Raw genomic sequence first — 16,412 nt, 5'->3', positions numbered from 1 at the left:
TTCCCAAGGGCTCCCAAATGTTGACCATGAAAGCAATGGGGGTCAGTTCCAGACACTTAGTATAACATGGCATCAAATGCTTCCCTGGTATATTCAGCCAACAGCATTCCCAGGCTTTTCATTTTGGTCAATCCACTGCCCCAAAAGATTTCCATTGATTATTTACATATATGTTTAAGTACAATAACTGTTTGACTGTTACAATCCATTTGTGGTGTCTTAAGAAGATTTAGATGGCACCAGTTCTCTCAAGGCATCTTCTTGACACATACCCTCCTGAAATGACCAAAGGTTGAGTTGAATTTGCACATGTGCCATCATCTACATATTGCCTACATAAATATCCTCAATACAAAGACATCTCACAAGTCATCACCCAGTTGTTCAGAAGATGTCTCTGGAAAGGCAGGAACCATGTCATGTGACTTGGCACTGAATCCCTACTCAGATGAGTAGACCATGGTTTGGTGGTCAGTAATTTCTTGAAATGAAACCATCTATAATGTATTGAGGGCTGCAGAGAAGGATCAGTAATGAAGAGTGCTTGCTATCTGCTGAGGACATGGCTCAGTGAGTAAAATCAGCCAAGCCAGGGGTGTCATGCATACCCTTAATTATAGAACTCACGGGGCAGAAACAGGTGGATCTTATGAGTTCAAGGCCAACCTGATCTACACAGTGAGTTCCATCCTGGCCAGCTAAGGTTACAAAGTGAGTTCTGACTTAAAAAAGTAAAGAGGGGCTTGCTGCATAAAGCTGATGACCTAAATTCAATCCTTGAAGCCATATCAAAATTCAGCTGTAATGGCAGACATCTGTAATTCTAGCACCACTATGGGAAGATAGGAGGGTATGGACAAGGCAAGTGGCTAGAAACTGGTGGACCAGCTAGACTGGAGTTCATTGCACACACAACATCAGAAACAATGAGGTGGAAGGTAAGAAATGGCTTCTCAAAATTGTCTTCTTATCTGCATGTGTGTATTGTGACAGACGTGTCTACACACACACACACACACACACACACACACACACACACACACACACACGGGGGGGGGGGAACGGCGGGGGAGAGAGATGAAATGCCATCTTTTTTATTATGTTTTAAAGGGTGCTTGATGCACAATCATTAGGACCAGAGTTTGGCTCCCAGCACCCATTTAACAAGCCCAGTGACTTCTGAATACTTGTAACTGAAGTTCCAAAGGCAGAAGAGACAGGAGCATCTCTAGGCCTTGCTGGCTTTCATCACTGAGGAGAAAACAAAAGCCCCATATTTAGGGAGCTACTGTGTCTCAAAAGGAATATACAAGATGGTACTTGATGTCATTTTATGACTTCTGTGCATACACAGGCATGTCTATATGTGCACGCGAGTGCAATACACTTATACAAACACACACAAAGAAAAATAAAATTTTATTCTAATTATGTCTATGCATGCATATGTGAATGCACACACATATATGAATGCAGGTGACCACAGAGTCCAGAAGAAGGTGTTGGATCCCCTAGGGCTGTGGTTGTACGCAGTTGACAACCACTCAAGGTGGATGCTGGCAGACAAACTTGAATCTTTTGCAAGAATAGTATGCACCCATAATCACTAAGCCATCTTCCTGTCCCACATATACATAAGTCAATCTTGTTAGCAACTTCATCAAACATACTTGTATAATCTCTATTTATATCCTGAGTTTGTAAACATTTGTACATGCATATAAGTATGCATGTACACACACACCACACACATAAACACACATATACTTGAACTATATTTTTAAAAAATGAATGGAAGTATATATATATATATATATTTTATATATATATATATATATGGAGGATAAAACAAAGAAAGCAGAATAAAATTATTACCTACATACTAATTCTTTTCAAATAAGAATTATTCCTCCTTGTCCTAAATTGCAGTAAATCAACTGGAGTCATCAGAAACCTTAGTGACCTTTCAAAAACTGGGCCTTAACTAAAATGGAATTTAAAACAGTCAGGGATCCACATGACAGCCAGCTTTTCCTTGGGAGCTAAACTGCGATCTCTGGGGAAGGAAAAATCCAATCACTACAAAGAGGAGATAAGAGACTTCACTTGTTATCCTGTCTACACTGGAGCTCAAGAAAAGCAAAGCCACTGCCTTATCAAAGCTCAGGATTCTTATTTTCTTTGGAGATTAAATGATCACTGTCCCCAAAGCACACTTCTTTCTTCTGAAAGTCACAGCTCTTCTTAATGAACTCCCTAGCCAGACAACAGCAATTGAGTGTTTACTGTGTGCCATAAGCCACAGGGACCCATGACTACCACTGACATACAATGTAGAAAGTATCTGTTTCATCTACAAACACCTGGTTGCTACCCCAGTCAATGGCTTCCATACTTGTCCTCATCAAAGGTACTCAGGGCACCTTCTACTTACATTATCCCCTTAAATAGCCAAAAAAAAAAAAAAAAAAAAAAAAAGAACAGATCCTAAAAATACCAGTGTCAAGCAAGGATTCTTTCTGAAGCAAATAAATCAATGAGACACTTCTACTTGGATATCTATATCTTAGAATTCAACATGGAAACCACTAATATATAATAAATATGATCTGATATGATTCAATATGATAGAGAGGGAGGTTGAGAGGTGGCTCAGCCACTAAGAGCATTGACTGCTCTTCCAAAGGACCCAGGTTTGATTCCCAGCACCTGCCTAGTGACTCACATCCATCTGTAACTCCAGTCCCAGAAGATCTGATGCCCTTCTCTGACGTCATGGACACCAGGCAATCAAGTGGAGTTTGGACATACATGCAAGCAAAACATCCATCCACATAAAATAAAAATAAATAAGGGTAATGTAGAGATAGTCATATGTAATATACCCTATATAAGTCATATCTACAGAAGGCAGGAAAATACTGAAGAACGTAAGTTCTCTTTATTTGCTGAATAAAACTGTAAAGGATCCACTACAAATTCCCTTGGACATGTTTTGAATGTGTAGTGAAAGCCTTAGGTCATCCAAGACGAGTAATACTGTGGTAATAAAACTCACAGTGAAGCTTCCATAATCCTTGGCACATCTCTGTCACCCCTACACCATCTAGCTTTCATGTTGGGAAAGGCCAGATCCTTCCCAGGGGCCCTCTACCTTGAACATCTATTGATGCCCATATTGTATCTCTGTATAGTAGACACTGTTCCTACTGCTGTGGGATGGGAGACACCCTGCTCTCATGGTTCACACAAGCCACTCTATCAAAAGGAGGTGAGGAAGATCACACAGAGCCCTCTACACACACCACTCAAGGATCCTCCCAGGTTGACTCCCTCTCCCCTGCACATGAGATTTGTTGTTATTTTGTTTTGTTTTATTGAGACAGGGTCTCTCTACATAGCTCTGGCTGTCCTGGAACTCACAGAAATCTGCCTGCCTCTGCCTCCATAGCACTAGGATTAAAGGCGTGCAGTTTCTGTAGGTATCTCTTCCTCAGGCATGACTTCACCTCTCCTAACAGAGAAACATCCACTTCTAGGTTTAATTCTCTCAGCAAGTGGTGCTGACCTCTTTCTTTGATAGCACTTGGTCAAACTTGTAATCATTTTAGCAGGCAGAATCCTTTATGCTTCTTTTATTGGTGTGTGTGTGTGTGTGTGTGTGTGTGTGTGTGTGTGTGTGTGTGTGTGTGTGTACATGATTTAGTCTCAGTACAAGTGCTGGACAAATATTTTCTGGGTCTGTTGGAGGAAGGACGGACAAATGACTGCCACAAATGAAAGTCACTCAGGAAAGACGTATTGAGTATGATTTGATGAGAGCATTTAAATAATTAGAAAGGAACTCACTGCCGTAAATAGGACCCTCAATTGTACATTCTTTATGTGGAGGCTTTAGAGGGGCTAAGCACAACTTCTTTTTGGAGATAAAATACTTGAGTACGGCGTCACAGGAGCTGGAACTGCGGTTGCATTGAAAGCATCACAGCATGACTACAGGAAATTTTTAATGACTACTTCTCTGCCGAAATAACTGCCCAGCACCACTCCATCACTTTATCTCTCCTATCTTGTTTCTATTTTTTTTCTCCTTCCAAGAGCAGATCTCGCTACCTTAATGATATAGCAGCATCCTCTGGAAGACAGCTCTGCGTCCCTGGCACCCAGAGAAGCCCTTCAAGGCTGAGAAGATGATCCAGAGGAGACTCGGGTTACTGCAGGTAAATCTGATTTACAAATATCCCATTGTTATTAAGAAATTGTGTAGAAAATACTTATGCACTCAGCTAATTAAAAACATAAATTATAAAAAAAAAAAAAGGTTTAGAAAATTCTGTCCTAAGTATAAAAAGGCAATGCACAGACAAAGGTCTCATTGTCTGTCTGTGGGGAATTTTTAAGCAAGTAGTGATGGGAGAAATATTTTAAATATCAATTTGGGTCTTTTCTTTAATCATCAACACAGCAAATTAATCCATTAGCTCCAACACTTTCATTTTCTCTCTTAGGGTACACTTAAAAAAATACCTATCCTGGCATCAATGGCAACTAGGCCATCTGCTATTAATAGATGGCAATAGGTATTTGTACTATTGTTGTATAGATATAGTCATATACAATATACTCTGTATAAGTCATCTCTACAGAAGGCAGGAAAATACCAAAGAACATAAGCTCTCTTTATTTGCTGAATAAAACTTGCTGGTACCTTCGAACTCTGTAAAGGATCCACTACAAATTCCCATGGACATGCTTTGAATGTTTAGTGAAAGCCTTAGGTCATCCAAGACAGCTAATACTGTGGTAATAAAACCCACAGTGCACCTTCCACAGTCCTCAGCATATCTCTGTTGCCCCTACACCATCAATCTGCCAGTATCTGCCATGTATGCCAAGAGGGTGAGAAGACAGGGAGCTGGGGGCCCTGGGGTGATTATGCTACTTTGATAATCCCTTCATATAAGAAGTTTAGTAAGATGTCATTTACTTACCTTACAGAGTAAGGTAAATAGAAACAGGAGGCCATTGTGGAGAGGCCAGTGATTCACAATGACTTTATAACACAATCTTCTACTGAAGAACCTTAAAATATGGTTCTCTTCTATAACTCTTAACATACTTAAAAGAAAAACCATGGACTTCTCTTTTATTGTTGGTAGCTTTAAAAATGATGGAAAAAGGCTGAGAAGGAAAGTCATGAGTTTGAGGCCAGCCAGGGTACTGAGGAAAGGGAGGGAATCAGAGGGGATGAAAAGAAAGGAAACAAAGGGAGAGATAAGAACACAGAAGCCCTCTGCCTCCCTTTTCAGGGCAATCAGGGCTAAAATGGGAAGTGTGCCTCCATCACCACCATCTAGAACAGCAGTTCCTTCTAAGTAAGAGTCCTGCAGGGTTTTAAAGTATCCTAATATCCAGCTATCAAAGTGGCTTCCCAAGCCGCCCCAGCTGTGGTCTTGGTTGCTGAAGAAAGTGAACCCACCTCCCTCTGCCCCCAACTCCCAGTGATATGCCAGGACATCAAGCTGCAGAACTGCTTCTAAGTCCTGTATGATCCACAGAAGACTGGGAAAGAGATGGAGAGAAAGAAGCAAGACAACCTGGCCAGCTAGGTGTTCTGGTCTACACACGACAGGCTGTGTGCCAAAACATGACATTTCCATCAGTCAGCTTCAATACGTGAAGGCTGTGTGGTAAGACCAGGCTGGAGCGGCAGCAGGACCATCAAACGTCAAGGCACAATGCATTCCTGGGGGTCCGTGGTGATGCTGTTCGTGAACACATCTCCAGCCTTGTAAGATGTATAAAAGCACAGTGTCTGACATACACCAATGGGAATACCACTTGAAAAGCAGAAGTGATTCTGTTACTGACTTAGGTGTTCACTTTTACTCCTTTCTATCTGCTGTAAAGCAGCGTACCAGGAAATTTTAGCAACAGCCTCATCAGACTCATGTTGACTGTGTTTCTTGATTGAATCAAAAGGCCAAGTGAAATGCCTGACGCACACCATCTAGGTTCTGTGAAGACGCACATGCTGCTCTTGGAATAATGCAGCCACCACTGGTCACCGTACAAGACGATATCCATGCACAAAAACCTGAGCAGGGAATAGAGAGGGGCTGTGTCTCACAGACCGCCATGCTACAGCGGACGGTGGCTGGAAGCCGCTGAACGGCAAAAACACCAGTTGTTACAAGATGTGTGGTCAGGAACTAAAGCAGTGGTTTCAACCATAAGCAACAAATCGCTAAGCAGCCCGCTGTTTTATAAACACACTCACTAGTAGCTGTCTCTAAGCTGGACTCAAATACAGCAGCATTTTGCCAACTAAAGAATACGCAGTATAGTTATTCAGTGTGGACACAGAAGCAGGCCTGCCCCCGGCATGGATTTCCCTGGGCAAGTCATTTAATTCCTAGAAACAAATGGGATACTTAAATGTGGTATGGCAGGAAAAGTACTTAGCGGAGTGCCTGGAAAATAGCATTCCCTCAGTGCCGCCTAAGAATCAGGAACACTGATCAACAATTCAAAGGCAGTGTTACACCAAATAGCTAAGAACTCTGCATTCTCGAACAAAGAAAAATCACTACTCAGAGACAAAAGTAAAGCTGCTTTTCAAACCTGATGCCTGAAGTGGCTATACGTATCCAAAATATATGTAAGTCCAAGAAAGGGCCAATGTGACCAGAGAGATGGCTCAGTGGTTAAGAACACTCAATGCTCTAGCAGAGGACCCTGTTTGGTTCTCCGCACCCACAAAGGAGCTCACAATCATCCATAACTCCAGTTTTACAGGTTCAGTGCCCCCTTCTAGATGCTATGGACATCATGCACAATGTAGAGCAAATACACACATGTATGCAAAACACTCAGACACATAAAAATAAAATAAAACTAAAGGAAGGACTAGATGAATGTATGATTTAGTATTCCCAATGGACAGATAAGACCTGCAATGGTGGAAGCTCTCTGTAACTTCTGCTACCAGATAACTAGCTGCCTTCTCAATGGCTATCTCAGCTGCAAACGAAATTCTAACAGAAGCCTTCTGCTCTGGCTCTGTGTGTCAATTATGTTTGTAATTTTTATTTTTACTATATAAACATAAAACTAAAGGTCAAGTGGAAAATCTTATCTTTAAATAGCAAAATTAGTATGATTCAAAACTGGTCCAAACACCACTCTGGACTGTCTGTCCTCGTAGGTTACCTTACCCGGAATCTGTGTTAATAGCCACATTTCCCAAATGTTTGAGGTAGCTCAAACACTCACTCTTGTGCTAATGACATCTGCTTCAGTTATGCTGAGCAAACAGGATTTAAATTGGGAAAAATAATATTTGCACAGAAATCCTTCCTGTCTGTTGATTAAATCCAATCACTCATAATAAGCTGGATACATATTAGCTTTCTGTACCTAATTCACACTCTAGGGAGCCCTGCCTATAATCAAGGCATATATTTATGTTGACAGTAAAAGTTAAAATAACCAATATTTTAAATTAACAGTCTGAATAATTTTAAACAGTACTGCCATGAAGAGTCATAAAGGAAAAATTGTATCTTTGCTCTAAAATATTAAACCTTACACTCTAAAACATCTAGTGCTCAGCAAAGATGCCTACCTCTACAGTGAACAGTTACTGAACATTGACAGCGCTCAGATATTGGAGCCATGGAAATAATAGTTACATTAATCCAAGTTCATCTGGCCTCCAATATCAAAAAGATGATTTTTGTTTAAACAATACTAACAAAATCATGAAAAAGGTAGAAAAATAAAAAATATTCTTATTAAAGCTAACTGGTTCAACAAAAAAACGTGAGCACTTGCTAGAGCTCTAGTTGATATGCCTGATGTCTGTCAGTATTATAGCACAGATACTAGAGTCTAAAAAGAAATGTTTGTGTGAATAATCGTTTATTAGCTTAAAGAGACAGCTTGGGAATCGCATCGCCTATAACCTTCACTATCCTTGATATATGCCTATTAATAAAGAGGTCTGCTTCCTAACTCTGGGTCCAGTATCAATGTATTCTCACTTCTTGGTCTGTCAGTAGGAAATTGGGAAAACTGGGGTGGGTTGGGGGTACGTGAGATCATGTCCCTGGTTCATTTTAAAAAGAAAAAAGTAGGAGAGACAAAGACAGGGAGAATTCTCACATCTGCAGATCACACCTTACAGTGATTTAATCTATTTAAATAGAGGAAGTGAGGACCAGGAAGTGAGGGGACTTTCCAAAATTGAGCACATGAATGAAGCCCAGATCTGGGCGCTGCTACTCGACAACCCATAGTCCTCTGGTTGGAGTTTCTGAAAGCCACTCAAGGATCACAAAAGCAAACCAGTTCTAAAATTAGAGCCAGGGGCTGGAGTCACTTCATTCCTGTCCCTAACCCAGCCCTCCACTGGCTTCTGCATTCCATGAAGGCATGGACCATATCTGTTGTGTTTCCCACTCCATTCTCTAGCCAGGAACAGCTCCCTCCACACCCAGGAGACACTGAGCAGCCACTGGGCGCTGTGTTAAATGATTAATTCATTAACACGGTGCTTTCACAAAGCACCTGTAGCCAGGATCTGACTTCCTAGAGCAACACAAACCATTAGGCAGACTTCCCTGAACATTCCTAGCGATCAAGAGTTAAAATAATGGTAGTTACTAGAAGGAAGAAATACTGCTTGTCCTTAAATCATCTGCTTTAACAGGGGACTGTGAAAAATGTGATGTTGCAACGATTTAAAAAAAAAAAAAAAAAAAAAAAAAAAAAAAGGAAGCAGAGCTGGATTGCTCAGCAGGTAGAGGCGCCTGCCCGTGAGCACCTAAATTCAGTCTGGGAAGACAACCGGCAAGTTGTCTCCTGACCTACACACACACACACACACACACGCTGTGCCACACATTTACAGAAACAAATAAGTACAGTGTTAAATATAAATAAAAGAGGCTCCTGAACCTATGATACAATTTACACATGTTAATGGGAAAAGGTATGAAGAAATTCTCAGAAAAGAATGATTCAAGATGGTTTTGTGGAGAAAAAAACGGTCTTTGGAAATTTAGAGCTAAACAGCTAAAAGACACTAAGTCCTCGAGGTCTCCTAAGTGTGTGGTTCAAGATGGTTTCAAATCCGGACACACTGACTCCACATTAACTAGCCCTGGAGTCACGAGCTGAAAGGGGCCTTTCAGATTTCTTTCATCTCAGGGAAAAGTCTCTGATGCTAATGTTTCCGCCTCTCAACACTTGCCTGTTGTTGAGCAGAAAGCTCAGGCCCCCCACCGTCTCGGACTACAGATCTTGAAAGAATCTAAACATTTTCTTCAGTTTCATTGTATTCACTTAACACATGCTTGTACTTGTGTCCAAACACTCTATAACGTCCCCTCGAAATATGTTTAGTATTTGAAGCCTTAGGCTGTATCTAAATGAACTTAGCAGGGAAGAGCGGCAGTCTGAGAAACAGTCACCGAGAGCAATGAAGGATGTTCAGGGGAAACACAATTAAACACAGCCGGGAAATAACGGCCTCCTGCGCTGTAGCGAGACACCGACGGCTGTGAAGAATTTCAGTGAGATAAACCAGCCATACCGGGCTCTGATATCGCCACAGGCGAGCTTAGCCCTAATCTCTTACCACAGTGGAAAATGAGTATCACTTGCCGATAGGATTCCATTCAGGAAATGTAGGGTCCTGCCAGGCAAGACTTAGAGCTTCACGGTGGACGTGACACTCGGTGGTGCTGACGGAGTCTGGACACAGGACCTCTGTCCTGAGGGGAAGACAGCAAGCCTGTGAGGGCGGACTGTCAGGGGGGCTGGGGAGCATGGTTTAGCCTCTGAAGACGCCTCGGCTGCCTGTGTCTCCTTCTGTGACATCCATGTGGTTAATGTTGGGTTTGGGCTTGGTTTGTATTCTTCTAGTTCCATGATGACTTATCAAAAGGCATTCCTAGAAATAGTCCCCACCCACCTCAGCCATATAATCCCTTCATACACTAGATGGAGCTAACTTTATAATACTTTGGGGTTCGTGGACAGGCTTCCTGTTGCACCCGAAAGGGTGAGGGGTGAGGAGAACTTGCACACAAAGTTTTAGAAGAGCTGGGTGAATTCTAAATATATTTTTAATTTCCATGTTTCAAATCTTCATTTTGCAGGTAAAAATGTCTTGTCAACCTTTTGACACTGAAATAGAGTATTCTTATCTATAAATTCCCTGCTCAAGAACCACACAATTGAGAAAAACAAACTTAGAATACTTTAAATGAGTTGATGACTGGGGGCCTGAGAGGTTCCTCAGCAATGAGGAGTGCATATTGCTCTTAACAAAGACCTTTGGGTGGTTCCTGGGACACGCCGCCCCAGGGCAGCTCACAACTTCCTCTAACTCCAGCTCGAGGTTTCCAAAGGCCACTTTTGGGCTCCACAGATCTCTGTACTCACATGTACATGCCCAGAGAGGCGCACACACACACACGCACACGCACACGCACACGAACACGAACACGTGCGCACACACACACACAATTTAAAATTAAAATCTTTTAAATAAGTTTTTGGGTTTTATCCTGGGCTACTTTCATAGCAATCTTTGGCTGCATATGACTGATGAACCATGTTTTAGAGATGCCAGGATGCTTTCTGGAACACAACTGAAGTTCATAGCGAAGAACCAGTGCTGTAAGATATGCATTTCAGGGGCTGGAGAGATGGCTAAAAGCACTGGCTACCGTCCCAGAGGACCGAGGTTCCCTTCTCAGCATCTACATGAGATTCACAGTCATCTATAATTTGAGGCTCAGGAACCTAATGTCTTCTTCTGGCCTCCTCGGGCACCAGGCACCACACATGGTACACAGGTGTATACATGCAGATAAAACAACCATACACAGAAAAATAAGTAAATGTTCTATATGTGCATTGCACATATGGGCACCATATAATTCATCAGCATTGTAACTTTATTAATATGCATTTATTATTACCTTCTAAGCTGGCAAGTCCAAAAAATATACAATTTATTTTCTCTCCTTTATTTGCTTTTTATAAATACGACAGCATGGTGGTCTCACCGGAAGGAGGACGTGAAGAAGGCTTGAGGGCATTCAGGGAAAGGGAGGCCTGTTGTGGTCCATGAGAACCCAGAAAGAGCTCCTTGTAACAGAATATGGCTGATGACTAGGACAAGAAAAGCCCACTGTCAAAGACAAAAGAAAATATCCCTGCTCATAGTCACCCATCTGGGGCTGGGATGGGGCAGGAGGGGAAGTCCAAGATTCCCTCTCTAAGTGCAGAAGGTTAAAAACTAAGTTTCTCAAGCAGTGAAAACTCTGTCCCCCGCAGGTACGGGGGACGAAAGCCTTGGGACATTTTTTTTTTTTTTCAAATGAGGAGGGGGTGCTAGCAGCACCAGTGTGTAGGGAAGGCCAGGGATGCTGCTGGCTGTGATGCAGTACAGGCAACAGCCTCACAGAAGATGCTGTGGCTCCCAGAACTCTACTACAAAGAAAACACATGGGAAAACTTGTCTGGGCTGAGGTGGCTCAGCTGCTGAAGCAATTGCCACAGCAGAGTGAAAAGCAGGTTTCCATCATCAGCACTCACATAAATACCAAGGGGCAGTGATACAGGGTCTCTAAAGCAAGCTCTCCAGACTAGCTGAATAGATGAGGCCTGGATTCAGTGAGAAGCTGATGGGATGAATAAGGCAGAGAGTGATCGAGACAGACTCCCCAGGGCCAAGACTTACATATGCATGCATACATGTGCGCTCATGCCCACATATAACGTGTGCCTCTACAGTGTGAGCACTCATACACACAATGCCTACCATGCAGAGACATAAGTGAAGGAGGAGAAAGGAAAAAGGGAGGGAAGGGGAGGGGGAGGTGTCTCCCACACAGAACACAAAGTCCTTCCAAGTCTTTATAAACATTAAATTATTAACCAAAAGTTTTAATGAGTTTATGGACAGCTTTTTGGTCTGTGGGACACAGTGTGCAAATGAACTTCAGTCTATAACACGTGCCACAATATGTGGGTCAGTGTGTCAGCAATTAAAGGTAAAGAGGGAATAGGTCACTAAACTGAGCCATACAGTGAACCATGACACACTAGTGAGCCATGACTATAATCCTCTCTGGATAGTCAGAACAAATACTGAATGAAAAAAGAAAAGGCATACAGAAAGCTGTCATGTGATTCCAACAACTGAAAGTTTAAGGCACTGTCTAGGATTGGATCCATTGACAGAAAACTATAATAATAATAATAATAATAATAATAATAATAATAATAGTAATAATAATAATAATAAAGAGTGGTCAGGACAGAATTCAGCAGGACAGTTATCTCAGTGGGGAGTGTGTTCTACATTTAAGAAGGCTGGCATGCTCACAAGTATTTGTTTCATTATTCTTTAGTAAACTGATGGGTTTTGATGCTTTTCTAAATGTAAGGTATATTTAATAATAAGACCAGTGTAATGGTTCACATCTATAACCTCCTTGGCTGAAGCAAGACAACTGCCATAAGTTCAAGGTAGCCTAGGTTAAATAGTAAATTCCAGGTCATCTTGGACTACAGTGTGACCCCATGGAAGGAAGAAAGGAAGAAAGGAAGAGGGAGGAAGGGAGGGAGGGAGGGAGGGAGGGAGAGGGAAGGAGAAGGGAGGGAGGGAAGAAGGAAGGAAGGGAGGATATATTTAAATCCAGAAAGGAGAGTAAGGATAAAGGGGAAATGGAAATAGCAAGTGTTGATCACTGGAGATGTTGAAAGGACAACAGTGATGTCATACAGCTACCCAAGGTACCACCATGTCAAACATATCGCACCTCCCAAGGAGCAGCATTTATCACACCTCATCTGGCAACAGCCACAGTGCACCTTCTGTTTCACCATTCCTCGGTTATTCTGACATGATTCAGCACTGACTTGGACAGCGGAACTTCCCTGCCTATGACTAGAGAACCCTTCCTAGGCAGGGGTTTGCTGTTCTCAGGTAATGGCTTACCAATAAACAGTGAAAGAATTTCAAGTGTTTTATTTAGCCTGCCAATCAAGGGCCAGCATACCTTCCCAGACTTAATGATTCCAATCAACATGGGCAACTCACTCATGCTCTAAGTCTGGCTGTGCGTGCTCACTGAGGTCGCTCTGCTGCCAGGAACACCCTTCATGTATTCACACTCCCTTTCTGGCCCAAGGTCTCCTCACTCTTCAACAAAGGAAGACAGGTGTGTTAACCAGTGTGCGTGGGGAAGAGAGCAACGGCACACCTGGCTGATGGTGCAAATTCATCCAAAGCCTTTTTGAAAACGGTTCTTGCTATCTACCCAAACGGGACAAGAGTAGAGTCATTCAAAACGGCAGCACACCACAGAACTCATGGATACCAGAATCCACACTTGGTGATGCCACTATATCACAAATTACCATTACCACCTCAAAGAAGAGGTGAATTCACATACACACAGATGAACAAAATAATTCAGATGTGGCAGTACATAATGTATGATTCTATTTGCACAGTTAAGTAAAACTCAGAACAGCATTTATATGCAGGGTTAGAAGTCAGGGAAAGGCGCTGGTAGAGAGGTGGTTCAGTGGGTGAGGTGCCTGCCACATAAACATGAGGCCCTGAGTTCAGATCTCCAGCACACACACAAAAGCTAGGCATGGGCAATGTGCACCTGTAACTGTGGCACCTGGGAGGCAGCGGGCAGAGACAGGTAGACAGTCGAGCCAAATCAATGAGCTCTAGCTACATCTCAATGAGCTGAGAGATCCTGCCTCAAAAAATAACACATAGAGCAACTAAGGAAGACACTTGACATTGTCCTCTGACCTCCACATACATCCATTCACATGCACATGAACCTGCACACACATGTGTACACATCCACATGGACATGTAGGTACGACATATCTACATCAGGAGAGGGTTGGCATTTAGAGTTAGGGGTAATCGAGGGTTCCAAAAGGGTGCTCATCTTTCTCCATTGACAAGCTGGGTGTTGGTAACCTGCTAAAAATGATCAGAAAGTGAATTTAAGATTTGCATACTTTCTATAAGATGTTATGGTTCAGGCTGGAGGGATGGCTCAGTGGCTAAGGACAACTGCTGTTCTTGCAGAGGACCCAGGTTCAATTCCCAGAACTCACATGGCAGCTCACAACTGTCCATAACTCCACTTTCAGAGGATTTATAACCTCTTCTGGCCTCTAGGGGCACACATGTAGTGCACAGACATACATGCAAGAAAACATGTATACCCATAAAATAAAATTTAAAGATCTAAAAATGTTTCAATAGGCTATAATAGTTCAAGTAACAGTCCTCTAAAAATTCTTTAAAATTAATCCATTCTTCAAGATCATTCCTTGGCAAGCCTTCCTCACTTTCTTAATAACCTCCAAATACTAATCGATCTCTTTCTTCTCCAATGTCTCTTCAGGATCATTTGTGGACAAACTTTTCTTACTTTCTCAACAATAACCCCCTAATATTAACTGATGTGTATTTCCCCAATACCCTATCCCTATCAGAGAATTTATAGCCTAAAGTTACCTTATAGCTTCTTGGACTTATTTATCAAAGGAGAGTGAGATGTCATGGACTTCCTGGATCAGAATTTCCTCTAAGGTTCCCCAGGAAGCAAAGCATTACTGCAACTAGGCAGTAAATAATTATGGCACTTATATAAAATTTATAGAATTTAAATCACATGTATTATACTTTCAAAAGCATTTCTTTATGAGCACATTGAGTAGCTGCCATCTTCCCCACTTTTATTATTCAATTGTTATTAAAATATGCCTTTCCTTGGCGTATGGTTCTATAAGGTTTGAAATGTATAGTCTCGTAACAGTCATTCCCACAGTCAAGATGTCAGAACAACACTCCTTTATGCTGACCCAGAGGAAATTAAAACTCCCCGGAGTACTATCTCCCAGAAACCATTTGTTAGTTTACAGAGCCAAGGATGACCTTGAACTACTAATCCCCCTGCCTCCAATTCTGGAGCTGTGGAATTATAGGTGGGAAACTCCACACGTGGTTTATGCAGTGCTGAGGGGTCAAACTCGGGGCTTTGTGCTACACAAGTTCCTTACCAACACCTCCAGCCCCAAATATATACAGCCTCTGGAGTCTGGGTTTTCCCCTTGGCAAATGGATTCGAGAGTTGCCCACAAAAGATATCAAGAGTCTATTGCTTTTAATTGCTAATTAGATTTCCCTGGAACCATAACTGGTTGATCATTTACAAGGGAATGGGCATTCGGGATGGTTTCCAGTCTGAGCAGTCATAAAGGAGCTATCCATTCTTGAAGACTAGAGGGAAAAGGAGTGTTTGCCAATTATTCAACCAAAATGGCAGCACTGATCAAAGAAATGATGGAAGCACTCGGGAGGCAAGGTCAGATGGATCTCTGTGAGTTCAAGGCCAGCCTGGTCTACAAAGTGAGGTCCAGGATAGCTAGGGCTGTTACACAGAGAAACCCTGTCTGGGAGAGAGATGGAGTGTGGTGGAGGGGAGAGAGAGAGAAAAGAAGGCAGGCAGGAAAAAAGGAAGGAAGGAAGGAAGGAAGGAAGGAAGGAAGGAAGGAAGGAAGGAAGGAAGGAAGGAAGGAAGGAAGGAAGGAAGGAAGGAAGGAAGGAAGGAAGACTACAGGAAAGGTGCCCTGACCAGGTATCAATAAACTTCAGCTTACAACGTATTCTGTTCAGAGACTATAAGCAACCTTTTCTGTGTTGAGTGTACATCACTGAGGTGGAGTTCAGAAACACCCACTCAAGCAGCTTCCAAATGGCTCCTTTTTGCCAACATGGCCCTTTTGGCAGAACTACCACAAACTTACAACCTGATTTATGTACAACTATTCATCACTACTGTGTCAGCAAGTGGTAATGCCCAGTGGCTGCTGACTTTTATCTGACCTAATATACACACACACCTGTGAAATGCAGAAAGGACTACCTGACACTTGGGGACTCTGAGAGCATGCCACAAAAAGGGCTACTTCAACAATTATGCATCACAGTGGCTACAGCTGCACTTTTTTCTGTTGATTTAAACATAAAAAGCATATGTCTGAATCCTAGGGGGCAGAGTGTATACAGAGCATAATAACAGTTCTATGAGATGGCATTTTGGGTGTCCTTCTGTTAAGCCTGGGTCATGGTAGGGCCAGGGTCATGGCCACAGGGAAAGGGAATGTCTGATAATGTCATTTCAGGGTCATAGCTGCCTGTGCCTGTCACTTCATCGATAGTGGCTCAAAGCCTTTAAGACTCAAGAATGACATGAAGACATTTTATGTCTGTGAGAGTCCTAAGGAAATTTGTGACAACTTCTTCCTTCAAGACCTTTCAAAGACACTTAATCAGAAGCAGTAATAGT

General features: G+C 42.3%; 1 protein-coding gene across 8 annotated transcripts in view; it reads right to left on the bottom strand.

The window, feature by feature from the left end:
• Positions 1-16,412, bottom strand: part of Mitf (melanocyte inducing transcription factor) — a 218,843-nt gene that overhangs the window by 101,334 nt on the left and 101,097 nt on the right. The window lies entirely within an intron of this gene.

Source organism: Peromyscus leucopus, chromosome 3 (assembly GCF_004664715.2).
Source record: "Peromyscus leucopus breed LL Stock chromosome 3, UCI_PerLeu_2.1, whole genome shotgun sequence".
In the NCBI taxonomy this organism is placed as follows: Eukaryota; Metazoa; Chordata; class Mammalia; order Rodentia; family Cricetidae; genus Peromyscus; species Peromyscus leucopus.
This window is presented reverse-complemented; position numbering and strand designations above follow the sequence as displayed.